Source organism: Agrilus planipennis, unplaced genomic scaffold (assembly GCF_000699045.2).
Source record: "Agrilus planipennis isolate EAB-ADULT unplaced genomic scaffold, Apla_2.0 scaffold105, whole genome shotgun sequence".
NCBI lineage: Eukaryota > Metazoa > Arthropoda > Insecta > Coleoptera > Buprestidae > Agrilus > Agrilus planipennis.
In genome coordinates, this window is record NW_020438878.1 from 728,335 (window position 1) to 745,574 (window position 17,240).

Sequence of the window (17,240 nt, forward strand, 5' to 3'; positions counted from 1 at the left end):
CGCATCTCTTTCTTATACTATTTAAACTTTTTTTAATTGTAAGTAAATTGAAACAAAATTCGTGGAATTAATAAAAGCTGCGAAATTTGTTATATGTATAGTAAAATGTCCTATTAAACGTTAAAAATAAAATGTCTCACTAGTGATAAAGAATATCGGTGAAGGTGAAACTTAATTCAAAAGCATCTACAATTTGGAAAAATTTAGCATATTATCTAAATTTATAAGATATAAGTGTGAAATTATTAGTACATATATCACCGCCATAGGAAGTAAATTGAAATCGAAAAAAAAAAATGCGAAATAAATTTTAAGATACACATATGAACCCACCTGATGGTACGTGTATTATAATAAGATATTATGTGGTATGCTTATGCTTCTGTTTCTAAAAATTGAAGTAATTCTTTCAAGGTATATGCATAAAGAAAAGCGAAGGAAAAGGTTTTGCTTCGAGGGTTTTCTTTAAAGTAAAAGATTTTACATAATTTTTTGTATTTATAAAAAGAAGCATCTGCCCAAAAAACAAAAGGATTTGCTTCTAAAAAAAGAAATCTAGGTTCACAACAACTTTTCTCGCTCTTTTCAACTTTTCAGTAGCTGCCTAGGCATCACACAGTAACGTAAAAATTTATATATTTGCAGGACTGTTTTTGTGTTGAAATCAATCTAAAGGACTTGCATAAATAAATAATGTATAGTTGTGTGGTCCCAGTGTTGTGCTTGTTATGGCTGATATAGTGCATTTACTTACAAGAAAATAATACAAACCAAGACGTATACCACGATAAAGAGATTTTAAAACGTTATTTTCTTGGCGGTCACCTGTGCAGAAAATTAAAATATTTCTGCGTTATTTTAACGTTGCTAACTTTCAACACTGCACAAGTAAATCAGAAAGGTATTAAACAAATAAAATAAATAGTTGTCACAGAACACACACACACGTTGATTGCACAATGCAAATTTCAATAGTTTGTCGAAATCGGTAGGAGCTAATCTGTAGCTTTTACTTTATTAATCCGAAGTATTTCCTTGCAAGCAAAAGGTGTAGATCATGAGTACGAATTTTAGCAAAAACTTTTACTTCTACCTTTTGTTTCTACCTTTTACTTGAATATATATATTTTGTTGGCCAATTGATAGTGATGATTAATAAAATTATGAAATCAACAAATTTCATAGACTATGGTTAAATCAGTAATTCTAAAATTCAGCCAAAATCTCCTTCCTGTTCTACTCTGACCCATTCTTAATGAACAAGCTCATAATAATGCTTTTATTAACCATTGTTTAACGATTAATAAAAGTACTTACTTTCTTACGTTCTTCTTTGTTGTGGCGTCTAATACGAAGTTACCAATATATAATAATGTTACTGTTATCTACATTTTAAAGGATAATAAAGGTACATGATGTCCAGAATTTGTTTATTATTCCTTCGTTTTGAAGGACGTATTATATCACCAGATGAGTAATTTTTTACCTAACTTTTTGTGTAATGTGCAAACAAACACTACTGAATATACCATGACAGTAAAATGAATAGATATTACTTATTTTGTTTAAATTTTAAATGTGATTAATTTTAAACGGATCCCTACTAATATCGTTATTATTTTTAAATTATTAATTCAATTAATTACAGTTTGTTTAAAATAATACTAACATAGTTTGTAAGATACTTTTAAGTATTTTAAGGGTTTCATTAATAATGTATTACGCTGTGCTAGCTTTTAGCATGGTGTGTGCTCAATTTCACAAAAAAGACACTAGTATATTTATAATTATGCAGAATTTCATGCCGTTATTTCTGAAAAAGTTTGAGTTATTTTGAATGAAGCTGTTATAGTGTATTGTTTACACAGAATCAATTCACAAAAATTAGACAACAGTCTGTGCATATTACGCACTTATAAAACGCATAAAAAATAAAATATTTACAAAATTACAATTGCTATTGATGTGACAGAGAATGGTAATAATACTTTTGGCATGCTTGATAATTTTGATGCTCTCTCATTATATTCCAAAAAAATACACTTATTCTATTCTACAAGCTCTATAGAAAAATACCCCACATGAGTGAGTAAAAGAATTTTGTCGTCCACCCTTTAATAAATGGAAAGAACAGGTGACTTTTAAATTACAATAAACAATATTTTAAATAGCCGGCTTTATGGTATTTATTTTATTTGTACGCTTCTTGAATAAAATAGAGCTTTCGCCACAACAAGTTGTACATTTTCGTTTTACAGAATAGAGCAAATATTGAAATTCTATCAAATCAGTAATATAAAGAACTCCACAAAAAAATATACAATATCATGCGTGGAATACTCCAAACTAGAGCTCAGAATTGTATCAGACATTCGAATAGTTATATATATATCTGAAATCCTTTTAAAATAATTATTTGAAATTTAAATATTCACTTACCCAAACAGCCAAATATTCTATTATTCAAAAATTTCAAATATCTGAATACTCAAACAACAATTTAAAACGTAAGGTTGCATTTAAATAAATATTAATGTAATGTAAAGATGCGTCAGTAACTACGGTACCGTAATTAGATATTTGATTTATGTAATTTTTAATTGTCCACAACCATAACATAAATAATTACAAATATTCAAATAGTTGACAAATAAATATTCGAATTCAAATATGAGAAATTCCGACTCTATTACACCTTTCGTCAACTCTGTAATTGGAGTTTTCCATACTCAGACAATACTTTAATCAGACGCTGTGCTTAACATTTTTCTAGAATTTTCCAAAAGAATTTTATGCTCTTACCTTAGTTATGAATGTCAAACAGGTAACAGTTGATTTAATTTTATATTTGATTATTTTATTTCAAATTATAACAGATGGTTTTCAAAATTTTATTTCGATAAAATTTAAGAAAATTGTGAAATCGTTCCTATAATCTGACTCATTATTTTCCTTAAATTGAATAATTATTTCTGCAGGAACATATTTTATACACATCGAAAAACAGTGCTGAACAAATAGCCCAAAATCAAAATTCACACAGAAGCTGTCCAATAATTAAATGAATCTTTTTTGACAGCTATTCTCATCTATGTGAATTTTACTTAACGTTAAAAATAAAAAGTCTCTGGGGTCTGTTTTCTGTGTAGGTAATAATGGGTTAATAAACAAGTAGAAGTCTAAAATCTAGAAAAATTTAGCAAATTATTATCAAAATTGAACAAAGTAGAAGTGCTAAGGAAGGCAGGAAAGTTACTTAGGAATAATTTTTATTATTTTAACGAAGCCACATAAATGTTATCAAATACAAAAAAAAATAAAAGCAATACTTACATTAAACCTTTACGTGTATGAAATGGCCCATTCTGCACTAGATTTGTTCTGTAATGAAAAGAAATAAGCATTAAAGTGCTATAAATAATTAAATCTTGTAATTGTAAAAATTTTCGAGTGGCAAAAATAAAAAAATAAAAACAGAAGCTGCGACTTGCACAAACCTAGATTAACACATGGTACGACTACAAATCACTTAAATATGTTAATTTTTATGTCACGACAACCATAATAAAAAATGAGATACGTATATTAACTATGGATACCTATTACTTAACTAAACCTTTGTCATTCATTTGATTTTATTCCTTTATAATTAATGATAAATAATTTATTAGTTACTAAAAGCATAAGTGTTAATATGACTGTAAACGCCTACCTCTCATGAAGAAAACTTTTTATAAAACATCACTTCCATCTTGGACACTTTATGCAGTAATTAATAATCATAATTCGATCTTTAAGTATTTACGTAATCTTTTAATTCAAAGTTTTCGTTTTTGATAAGAAGTAAACTGTAGGTACTATTCATAACACATAATTATGAAACAACCAGAGATGTGATTTAGTTGAAATACATACATTTAAAATACACACAAAATACAAAATACCGATTTTTATCTTGCATTTAAATACGTCCAAATGTATTTTCAATTTGTAAAATGCAAAATACATTTTTGCCGTTAAAAGTTTTGCTAGTATCACCAATCAAACATTATATAAAATGATGAATGAATTAAAAAGCTCACATCGGCCATTGAAGGTATCAGAACCTTAAAAAGAGAACAAAGATACATTCCATGAATGCCTTCTAAGTCTTTAACTGGAGACAGCCCAAAAAATTCTAAACTCCTTGGAAATAGATAATAGAAAATATTGGATGGATATTGTTTTCCGGTTTCCATGGAACATTTTATTTGTGATTAGGTTTACTTGAAATATAGTTTTAATGCTTTTTTATTCTATTTCAATTAATCAAACAGATATTCCGGCATTTTAAAATTGGCGAAAAGAGTTATGCTCAGCAAAACGGGCAAATAACTACTAGTAATAAAATAATTCCTACATTAAATTTGATTTTATAATTTGAAATAATATGTTTGCTTTTGTGAAACTTAGGCAGAAAATGTAGTAGTTATGCTGAGAGGTATACAGATGATACATATAGGTAAATTGGCAACAAAGAAGAAACACAGAAGGGCTAAAAGGCAGACACTAGTGAAAATTAAAAATAATATGAATATAGAGGTTAAAGAATTGTATAGTGGTATAATAATGATGAATGGTCTGATTTAAATGAAGAAAAAAAAAACAAATAGTAGAAGAGGACATAAATAATTGCGATTAATTATTCTGTAATGTGCAGAGAAAAAGGATAGATCCTAGGCGGCATGGGTCTATAGCAGAAAGCACATTCTGTTATGTTTATTCGAATTATTGATAAAATTACTTGCCGTGAAGTCACGGAAATCTTTTATGACATTGTTTGTGTTGTGCTGGGTTTAAGAAATTTTATCAATAATAATTCTATCTGTTTTCTCTGCACATTACAGAATAATTAACAAATCGCAATTATTTTTAAAACCGTTCAGCAAACCTACTATAATATGCCTTAATAAAATCGAAAGAGAATTTCATTTTGCATCCGACGATGTCAAAATGAACATAGCTTCCCAAATTTGAACATTACTACTGTAACGATTTAATGTGCTCTGAAAGAAATTTTTAGATGGAAAGCCAAGTGCGTTTTATGCTTTTTTCAACAGCGACAGTCGCATATTTTTATCGAGTATGATTGCCGAGATATTAAAATTTTTGTAAGGTACTACAAAATGAAAATAGTCCTACGACTATTTTAAAAATGTTGTGGGAGGAAGCTAACGATTAATTTAGAAATTCGAAAAAGATTGTTAAAGGTGTATGTTTGGTGGTGCGAGAAGGTGCGAAACATTGACGGTGGGCGCGGCGGAAAAAAGATGATGAGGATACTGTGGGCAGTGAAGGTTAGAAATGAATAGAAGAGCAGAGTCAGAGTTATGGGTCAATAAAAAATAGCCGAGATAGGTTGGTAGGATACCTTCTCAGGTATGAAGGTCTAGTCAGAGACATATTAGAGGCAGAGACAGGAGTTAAAAGGAGCAGAGATAGACCTAGATTAGATTACTGTTCGCAAATAGTTAAATATGTGGAATGTTCTAGTTTTAGAGAAATGCGAAGATTAGCTCAGAATAGGAAGGAGTGGAGGTACGTGTCCAGTCGTAGGACTAACGACGTTATGAAGATGAGGAGAAAGTGAGGAAAGAGTAGAGATGCAATTTGAGGGGAAAAAAAATGAAAAAGAAGAGGCAGAAATGAAAGACATTACAGTGCGAACAAAAGCGTTGACAAAAAAGAAGGCGGTAGGAGAGGATGCAATCACAGGATATACACAACAGATATAGTAGAAAAAAATATGAAATATTAAGAAAAATATAGGGAGAATGTGAAATATCAAAGGAATTGAAATGAAGAGTGATGGCACCTATTTTTATGAGGGATTACACGGAATTCTTTAATGGAGAGGAAATTTAAAATATATACGAAAATTATAAGAAAAAAATTGGGAGGGCTGATGGTAGAAAATAAAGTATTAAATGACACGCTGATAGGATTTAGGGGGGGAACAGAACAGTAGATTCTATTTATATATTAAAGTACTCAATACAATCATATCCGGATAGGAGAAGGAGATGCAATGTTTGTAGATTTAAAAATAATACGACTAAGTAAATAGAAAGTGAGTACTAAGGGATGATGGAAAAAATTATGGAAATATATAAAGGAACAGCAAGGGCACTAAAGATAAACAATAATAGAGACGGAAAAGTTCTGGATAGGAAGAGAGATGAGATAGGACTGTAAATTAAGTGCAAATGTTTTAAACATATTTATAGTGATTTAGAAGAAACAATGAGAAAGATGATTGAAAGAGGATCCGTCACATTTTCTCGCAGAGTTAGAGTTAGGGAATTGAAGTTGAATTAATGCCATAATGTACTTTTAATACTGATGCTGAACGTGTCAAACAAACAGTACTCATACGCATATTACATTTACGTTAGCTATTAATGTTACTAAATCTATACAGTCTTTAAACTATCGGGTTCGTCGTCTGATCGATCATTGATGTCTCCCGGTAATTTCTTACGTTTTATGACATTTAGAGTAAAGTTGGCGGTTTTAAGTTGCAAGTATATGTGAAGATACACAGTAGGCACTATTGTCAACAAGAATTGAAACTTTATAGGATATGGCAAGTGCCAGAGAGTGTTAGAAAAATACCTATAAAAGAAACATTTAGAAGTTAATATTGAAAAAACAAAAATAATGGAATTTGGGGAAGTAAAAGAAAGAAAAGGAAGGGAAAGGAAAAAAGGAGATAAGGTGGAAAGGAAAAATTATTGAGTGAGTTAAAAACTGAGATACACATAAGAAATCAAACAGCAAAAACAAATACAATATTAGGAAGAATTTGGAGAATTGGACAAAAACTGAAAAGATGACTCGTACAGAAGAATGACATTCAATTTACTAATCAGAAGTGTTTTAATGTATGGGGTAGAAATATGGGGTTGGAAAGAGTACAACTAAACTTTAAAAAATATAGGAAAGAAATCTATAAAATGGATTTTAAACATAAAAAAAGTAAACCGGATTGTATTCTAAAAAGGGAAACTAAATGTGGTAAGATGGTAGAAGAAAGAAGAAGAAGAGTAGTAAAATACGAAGAAAAAATAAGAGGACTGCAGGAAAAAGATATAAGAGGAGAGATATGGAGAAAAAATGTATTGAGAATTGGTTTGAAAAAAAAATATGATAAGGAAAGAGAAAAAGCCCTAAGAGAGATAATGATAAGTCAGGAACAACTAGAGGAGTGGAAAGGAGAAAGAATAGATATAGGGGACATGGTAAAGAAAAGGAGTTACGAAATAACAAGAGGGGTAGGCGTAAGGAGTATACAGAAGTCAAAAATGCGAAAGAGTTGAAATACTTTCTGTGGGATGAATGGCAAGGGGACTTATATAGGATAATATTTGAGGGATGCAAAGATATAGCGGTAATTGCGAGATTTAAAATGGCAAACGAATGTAATGAATGCAAGTACTGGATGAAAGATCAGGAAAGAAAATATAAATAATAAATAATATGTGGAAAAGAGAGCGAGACGTTAAGACATGTATTAGAAGAGGGTGTAAAAGACAATGTAAGGGAAGAATGTAAAGAATTGATAAATGTGAATGGTAGAGGACTGAAAATATCAAAAGAAATATAAAAAAAAAGAAAAAGGGCAAGGGATGGTAGTTAATACGGGATGCTTAAAAAAAATATGTTTTTGTTTAGATGATAGAAATTATATGCATTTTTGCTTTTGTTATTAGTGTAAGTTTTAAAAGGAATATGGAGTTCTTTTTGTTTTTTTGTTCTTTTGTGTACTGGGAGGAATATGGGGGGTTTGTCTTTTTGTTTAAATATGACTTCAGATTTTAATAAAGCATTATATATAATACCTGATAATAATGTTGTAAGTAAAAATGAATTTACATAGATATATACAAATGTTCCAGGTATTCAGTATTCTGTGGAAATTGCGATTTCGATTTCGTTGCGGATCTCGTCAAAAAGAAAAGGACCATATCAACCATCGCTTGAATCCTACAATAAATGGCATTTGTCTACTTCTTTGACTCGTTAGCAGTACTTTCTTAGGACGTTCTATCTTTTTCTGACCCCTATATCGACTTATTCGTTCTCATTTATTGCAGGACAACTTATACTCCACTNTAACTTCCTAATAATAACTCAGTATTATAAAAAAGTTTAATTTTCTCAAAAAGTATTAGTCGTAGATAGTAACATCCCTATATTGGACGAAAGAAAATAAAATCCTGCACATGATGAGCTGACAAAAAACATAGCCTTCCATTTAAAAAAATTTAGTTATGCCAGCTCGAAACAATTTATTTTGGAAGTGGTAGATTTCAATGAATTTGAAAGGAACATGTTTGCGTTAATAATGGAATTGTAGGTCATTTCTTCCACAAGCTATGTATGAAAATAGCACACCCCTGTGTGCTTTCGTTTCGGAGATATTCAAAATGGTGTAGAGTACTGCAATCGCCTATTTAGTGATTTAGTACGAATTTAATAAAAATTGATGAGGGGCACCCTGTACGTGTATGATAAAAAGAGAAAATAAAACCCTGAGGAAGAATGAAAAATGTCAAAGAGAGGTAATGATGTTCAGCTACATGAATGGCGAAGAGAAAGAATGAATATAGGGAGTAACAAAAGCAAATGACTTAAAGAGTGTATAGAAGCCGAAATACGCGAAAGGGTTGAAAAAAATTCTGATGACAGGTGTGAAGGGGATTTATTATCAGAAAATTTGGGGGAAGACAATGATATAACGGTAATAGCAAGACATAGAATGGGGAATGAATGTAATGAGAGCAAGTATTGGTGGATAAACGAAAATGAAAGAAAATGCAAAATATGTGAAAAGGAAAATCAGACGTTAAGGCATATTTTAGAAAAGGATGTAAAAGATAATGTAAGAGGAATGTAGATAATTGATCAATCGGACTGACAATATTAAGGAAATTTTCATGAAAAAGAAAAGTGAAAAAGGGAAGGTAAATAAAATAAATTTAGTATGAGGGTAGAGTAATAAATACCGTAATGTTTTAGTTGAAAAACTTCTGGATTGATAAAGGAGTAAGACAAGGATGTAAATTAGGTGCTCAACTCTTTAATATTTACTTAAGTGACTTACTATTGAAGATAAGTAAGATAAGGCAGGGAGGAATAGTTGTAGGAAGAAAAATTATTTATCCGGACGACATTGTCAACAAATTTTCTGGGATACATATCATGAGAAAATAATAGTGATATTGTTCATATAGATGCGCAAATAGAGAAAGAAACAGGAAATATGTCAAAAGTTGTGTAAAGACGATTGGAAAAAAAGAAAAGAATAATTGCTGCGATAGTCATAGGTGTGGTACTTTACAAAGTTGAAATTTTGGGGTGGTGGGATAAAAAGCAAGTTGACAATATACAAAAAGTATATAAAAGTAGGCGTTTAGTTTAGATAGAAGAACAGTCCATTATGTTAATAGAAGGAAAATAAATGTAAAGGAAACTAAAACAAGAGTAGTAGAAGTATGAAAAAAAATTAGAAAATATAAAAGATAGAGATATAAGAAAAAAAAATTTGAAGAAGATGATATTAGAAATACGTACAAAAAATGGGTATGAGAAAGGAATAGAGGAGATTAGATCAAAAACAGCTAAATGAGTGAGGCAAGATGGGCATATTTGTATGTGTAAGTGAAATGGTGAGGGTTTGGTGTAGTGAAATGATAAGAGATGAGGATCTGAAAAACACTGATAAATCGAGGTGTACGTAGGATGCATAAAGGCTTGGTGATGGGAGCGTTAACAGGGAGATGGTATGTCAGGATATTTGATAGGAATAGAAGAGATGGATGTGATTGCAAGGTTTAGAGTGGGAAATGAATATAGACGAAGTATTTGACGAAGAAGGATGAAAGGTTATGTAGTATATATTGAGAAATTGTGATGAAAGTAAGGATTTGGATGACTGTGATGATTTGATAAGTGAGAGTGTGAAAAAAGAAAAAGGATGCATATTAGGAGGTATAATTAAATAAATATATGGCAGAAGAGATAAAAATTTTATTATTGTTATCCAATGTAGAAAGTACCTTAATGTTGAAATAAAAGAGTAATTATTAGTATAAACTACTTACCAATGAGATGAAATGTCCAACTCCATCGATAAAATTGAACGGTAACAGCGTATGGTAAGGAATTTTGATGAGACATCCCCTTTTTGTAGTGGTTATTCAAATAACTGGATATGGTAAAGTCCTGCAAAAAAGGAAAGACAGTATAAGAAAACTGGAAATTGATTTATTAATCTCATATATTACGATTACTTATGAGAATAGAATAATGTTTATAGGTAGATACAGCCAATAAATAAATTTATAATATAAACTTTATTAAAAGTAATAATTGGTTAATAAAATGGTGGGTCACTAGAAAAGTAGCTAAAAGTGACTTTAGTCTAATTTAAGTATAATCACACTTCAGCTTCAACAATAGTTTGTATTACCCCTACTTACTACTTACTTAATAATAAGTTAGGTACAAAAAGTGCTTACCAATTGTTAAAGGTATGATGGTAAATGGTTATTTAATGAATATTTCTTCACCGATCTACTGCAAAATATTTAAACAACGACTTCTCCTTTCGACTCGTTCAGAACGACTAACATGAGTAATATCAAATACAGATAGTAAAAAACATAAAAACTTTAACATGTCTATGTATTTACGGCTTTCGTGAGATCGTGAACGAGAATTTGACATTGCTAGAGGACATTTTGCTCGGCGTTGTCGAACTGGAGATAAGATAGATAGGCGATTTATCTTTTTGTGATTTGATATTATAGAAGGTTAGTCATACCATGTTACAAGACGATGCTTATGTTGAAATAAAGAAACGCTGAGCTTAAGAAAAATACTGACCTAATATTTTAAAGGATTGTGCATTAAAAATGTTCTCTATGTCCTCTTAAAAAATTTAGATATTCCTGAACTGGATGAACTTGTACATACGCATAATTACAATTAGAAGTATTTGTACGATATATTACGTAGAAAGATAAAAAATATCCACTTGTTACCTGATTAAAATTCGAGAAAATGTTCCCATCAAAAACTGAATAGTAGCAAATTTCCTTTTCTGTGCTCTTTGCCTATTTGCTTAATATTAATATCTAAACTAATAAAAGCATTACTTATTACTGACATTTCAAGAATAGTACCTATTACTAGGAATATTTTACATATTTTTTATTGGTAAAAAAGTATAATATTTCAATTATTTATACAAAAAAATGAGAAAAAGTATTTCTTTGAAGAAACACGTATTACTAAAAAACAATTTGAAACTGCACAGGAATTGCGAACAATGAAACTATCTTTTTGTTGTACCTCTATCGAAAGTACAATGTTATTTCACAATTAAAAATGTATTGGAATATGTTGTCTGTCCTTATTTGTATTATTTATTAATTACTATACTAAATTATTGTCTATTTCGATATAGAGAGTTCTTGTGATTCATTTTTTTGTGAACAAGAATGCACCTTAACCGAACTGTCGCTTCTTGGCATATAAGGTTTTAATTAATGATAACTTAATTATTAGTATGATTTTATTACCTTGCAGAATTTTAGTGTTTAATAACATTATAACCTTATTTCAACGGTTTCAATTTAGCCATCTCATTGAAGCAACCATGAATTAAAATTTCATTGGCTTAGTGTTTAAACGACTTTCTTTTAATTACTGAATGTTAAATAAATTCGTCAAAAATAGTAGAAAAGTTTTTAAATTTTCCTTGGATTTCTAAGAATACTAGAGTCAATTGTTTAAAATATTGTAAATCCATTATTTAAATTTGATATAATGTCTCTTTGAGCCATCAAAAAGAATTTAACCTTTTATGCATATGGAGCTTTTCTCGGAGTTCTAGTATTGCTAGATGCGGCAAAAAAACTTTTTGAATTCCGATTTCCTACTTTGATTCAAACTGTATTTTGACCATTTAAAGAAGTATGCTTTTAATAAGTATTTGAAAATAAGCTTTTTAGATGTAAATGCCAATGTACGAATTTAGTCCATTTGAAAAAGCAGGCAATTTTCAAAAAATTTTTATTCAAAAACGTGACTTATTTGGTAAGTTGAACAATTTAAATTTACTGACATCAAAATAAAAAAAAGAAAAAATTGAAAATACCAATATTTAGATATAAAACTTTAAGAGAGTAGTAAACAAAACTACAAAATCAAAATTAATCATAAATTAAAACAAACCATTTTTAAATATTTTAATATTAAAATTTAGTAAAGATTATGTCTACATAATTGTTCCTTTTCAAAGCAGTTTATTACTACATTTAAAACCTACTAATCATTTCTCTCGCAATTAATTATGAAGAAAGTTTATAAAACTGTATTGGGTAGTTAAAAAACTAATTAGAAGATTTGGATGATTACAGCACAGCATTTATTGTATGTATAACTATCGNGTTAAAATAAAAGAGTAATTATTAGTATAAACTACTTACCAATGAGATGAAATGTCCAACTCCATCGATAAAATTGAACGGTAACAGCGTATGGTAAGGAATTTTGATGAGACATCCCCTTTTTGTAGTGGTTATTCAAATAACTGGATATGGTAAAGTCCTGCAAAAAAGGAAACACAGTATAAGAAAACTGGAAATTGATTTATTAATCTCATATATTACGATTACTTATGAGAATAGAATAATGTTTATAGGTAGATACAGCCAATAAATAAATTTATAATATAAACTTTATTAAAAGTAATAATTGGTTAATAAAATGGTGGGTCACTAGAAAAGTAGCTAAAAGTGACTTTAGTCTAATTTAAGTATAATCACACTTCAGCTTCAACAATAGTTTGTATTACCCCTACTTACTACTTACTTAATAATAAGTTAGGTACAAAAAGTGCTTACCAATTGTTAAAGGTATGATGGTAAATGGTTATTTAATGAATATTTCTTCACCGATCTACTGCAAAATATTTAAACAACGACTTCTCCTTTCGACTCGTTCAGAACGACTAACATGAGTAATATCAAATACAGATAGTAAAAAACATAAAAACTTTAACATGTCTATGTATTTACGGCTTTCGTGAGATCGTGAACGAGAATTTGACATTGCTAGAGGACATTTTGCTCGGCGTTGTCGAACTGGAGATAAGATAGATAGGCGATTTATCTTTTTGTGATTTGATATTATAGAAGGTTAGTCATACCATGTTACAAGACGATGCTTATGTTGAAATAAAGAAACGCTGAGCTTAAGAAAAATACTGACCTAATATTTTAAAGGATTGTGCATTAAAAATGTTCTCTATGTCCTCTTAAAAAATTTAGATATTCCTGAACTGGATGAACTTGTACATACGCATAATTACAATTAGAAGTATTTGTACGATATATTACGTAGAAAGATAAAAAATATCCACTTGTTACCTGATTAAAATTCGAGAAAATGTTCCCATCAAAAACTGAATAGTAGCAAATTTCCTTTTCTGTGCTCTTTGCCTATTTGCTTAATATTAATATCTAAACTAATAAAAGCATTACTTATTACTGACATTTCAAGAATAGTACCTATTACTAGGAATATTTTACATATTTTTTATTGGTAAAAAAGTATAATATTTCAATTATTTATACAAAAAAATGAGAAAAAGTATTTCTTTGAAGAAACACGTATTACTAAAAAACAATTTGAAACTGCACAGAAATTGCGAACAATGAAACTATCTTTTTGTTGTACCTCTATCGAAAGTACAATGTTATTTCACAATTAAAAATGTATTGGAATATGTTGTCTGTCCTTATTTGTATTATTTATTAATTACTATACTAAANTTAATTATTAGTATGATTTTATTACCTTGCAGAATTTTAGTGTTTAATAACATTATAACCTTATTTCAACGGTTTCAATTTAGCCATCTCATTGAAGCAACCATGAATTAAAATTTCATTGGCTTAGTGTTTAAACGACTTTCTTTTAATTACTGAATGTTAAATAAATTCGTCAAAAATAGTAGAAAAGTTTTTAAATTTTCCTTGGATTTCTAAGAATACTAGAGTCAATTGTTTAAAATATTGTAAATCCATTATTTAAATTTGATATAATGTCTCTTTGAGCCATCAAAAAGAATTTAACCTTTTATGCATATGGAGCTTTTCTCGGAGTTCTAGTATTGCTAGATGCGGCAAAAAAACTTTTTGAATTCCGATTTCCTACTTTGATTCAAACTGTATTTTGACCATTTAAAGAAGTATGCTTTTAATAAGTATTTGAAAATAAGCTTTTTAGATGTAAATGCCAATGTACGAATTTAGTCCATTTGAAAAAGCAGGCAATTTTCAAAAAATTTTTATTCAAAAACGTGACTTATTTGGTAAGTTGAACAATTTAAATTTACTGACATCAAAATAAAAAAAAGAAAAAATTGAAAATACCAATATTTAGATATAAAACTTTAAGAGAGTAGTAAACAAAACTACAAAATCAAAATTAATCATAAATTAAAACAAACCATTTTTAAATATTTTAATATTAAAATTTAGTAAAGATTATGTCTACATAATTGTTCCTTTTCAAAGCAGTTTATTACTACATTTAAAACCTACTAATCATTTCTCTCGCAATTAATTATGAAGAAAGTTTATAAAACTGTATTGGGTAGTTAAAAAACTAATTAGAAGATTTGGATGATTACAGCACAGCATTTATTGTATGTATAACTATCGGCAAATTTTAAAATAAGTTATATATTTTGGTGAAGTACAAACTTAAATATGTTTCAAAACAGCAATACAAAATAAAAATTACCTTTTTTCTGCTGAAACTGTACTTCCGTGCATTGCTTGTTTTTCTTCTCATCTTTTTTTAACGTCGACACGTATTAGCTATTAAGGTAATAAGTAGTAATAGATTTATTTTACAGAGAAGAACTATCAGTAATTGCAGCAAATTATAACATTAACATATGTAAATATTAAAAAAAAAACAAATCTGCCCCAATTTGTATACATTTAGGATACAGAGAGATACAAATCAAAGCTTTGTTTCTTATCATACTTTTTCCACTTGCGCTTATGAGTCGTAATACACGAGTGCTGGCGAATGTAGGCGATCAAGTTAAAATGTCACCCTGTCATTGTATAGGTAGATACAAGTTGAGATCAGAAATAATAAGCACAAAAATAAATTGTACTGCGTATTTAACAAAAACAAAATTAAGAAGCATAATAGTCAAATATCATCTATTTCCTAGAAATTTCATATCATTTCACCACTTCTTGGTGACATCCCCAGGGATAATCCCCGCCCGGACATCCGAATGAGGGACTACTTTACGTCTGGAGTGCTTTACCCCAACGGGCGCCATCATTTAAATTTTGAAATGTTTTTATACGTAAACACGGTTAACATTCACGAATTTTTTGTTAGACATTTCTTCGATGGTTTAGAAATTAGAGAAGGGGGCTGTCGGAGGTTTTAGAAACCTTATTAGCATTAGGGGCCATTATTTAAATTTGGGCAGTAATAAAATGCACTGTAAATTAATAAAGACAAATAACCCAAGATGGAAGGAGCAGTAGAGATATAAAACAAAGGATAGCGTAGGACTCACTTCTATGTGTATGTATGTCTAGATCGCAGCACAGTACGGGTGCGAAATATGGACGGTGGGCGAGGCGGAAAAGAACATATATATATGTAGAAGCATTGGAAGAGTTGTGTTACAGGCGAATGATAAGGATACCGTGAAAAGATAAGGTATAAAATGAGGAAGTGTTAGAAAGAATAAAAGAACAGGGCTCACCATGAAATAGACGAAATAGGTTGGTAGCACACTTTCTTCGGTATGAAGGGCTAATTAGAGAAACAGAAACAGGAGTTAAGAGGAGTAGACGTAGACCTACATTAGACTACTGTTCACAAATAGTTAAGGATGTGGGATGTTCTAGTATTAGTGTTAATTGCAATATTATGGATACTTAACGGGCGTATAGATGTTATAAATTATTTTCTGATCAAATTTAATATAAATCTAAATTGAAATATTTCGTATTCACATATTTTAAAGCTTAAATTTACCACAAGTGCTAATAACAAAAGACTAGTCGTGCACCTATAAGAACAGTCCAGGTATATGTATGTATACTAGTTCGTATTATTTTCCTTTATAAATTGTAGAATAGTCCAATGTGGTAGGCAACCCATTATACGTATTGTATGAATTACTCTCTGGGAAAACATCTTTAAATTGTTTTGTGTGATAAAGTAATATTTCATCCCAATTTTTCTATGTATTAGGCATTAAGATGAGTCCGTCATGATAAAGCGATATAGTTGCCAATTATTTTAAAAAATAATCTAAAATAATATATTTCAGTGAAGAATATTAGAAATTTTGGTGAAGGCGCCGGGAAGGTATTTTAAACTAATAAAATAAATGTTTTATATTGTCATTTATTAGGACATACCTACAATTGAATTAGTACAATTTGTTCTCTTACTTCGTTAGTCATGTTTCTTATACTATAGTCTGTTTTCGTCGTTATAATTTCAAGCAGTTAATTACCAAATTTAAGGCGACTTGAAAATATCTTTATTTTTGACAATGCTATTATACTACATAATGATAAACCAACATAATCACTTCACAAAGTATGTAATGTAGATAAACTATATTGCAGCTGTTTAAAAAGTTTTTTGATACTTTTTTAATTTTATTTTAACATTCGACGGAAGGTTCCTCTTATACGAAATTCATTACGTTAGTAAAAGGACGTGATAGTTTTCTTAGGACTGGACTTCTACTTAATTAGGATGCCCAGCGGGATCTGTAGGGATAACAAGATTTTGACACGCCACCCATTTCTTCAGAGTACGTCAAGCCGTCCAAATTCGCGAATGATGTATTGTTTCAGTCGAGGGTGCTAAAATCTATTATAAACGTTTACCTTTCTGGTCAAACCGTGGTCGTTATTCATTTATCAACCAATGCTAGTTTCGTCTATTTTTAAATACGTCAGATTTTATATACTATAGTTCTTATTGTTAATAGAATGGCCGTATTAGATAATTAATGATTGTTAATGACAGAAACATTTTTATAATAGGCCACACTTTTGCCTGCAGCTTCGCTCGTGTTGATGTCCTAAATACGTGTCAAAATAACGGAAAATATAACACTGAGAAAA

General features: G+C 29.6%; 1 long non-coding RNA gene across 1 annotated transcript in view; it reads right to left on the reverse strand.

Moving 5' to 3' along the window:
- LOC108740980 overlaps positions 1 to 10,775 on the reverse strand; it is a 13,459-nt gene extending 2,684 nt beyond the window's left edge. Inside the window, exons 1-3 of the long non-coding RNA XR_003232531.1 lie at positions 10,563 to 10,775; positions 10,146 to 10,266; positions 3,334 to 3,381 (exon numbers count right to left, since the gene is read on the reverse strand). This is a non-coding gene — a long non-coding RNA (uncharacterized LOC108740980). The remainder of the gene's footprint in view (positions 1 to 3,333; positions 3,382 to 10,145; positions 10,267 to 10,562) is intronic.
- Positions 10,776 to 17,240: the final 6,465 nt, after the last annotated feature.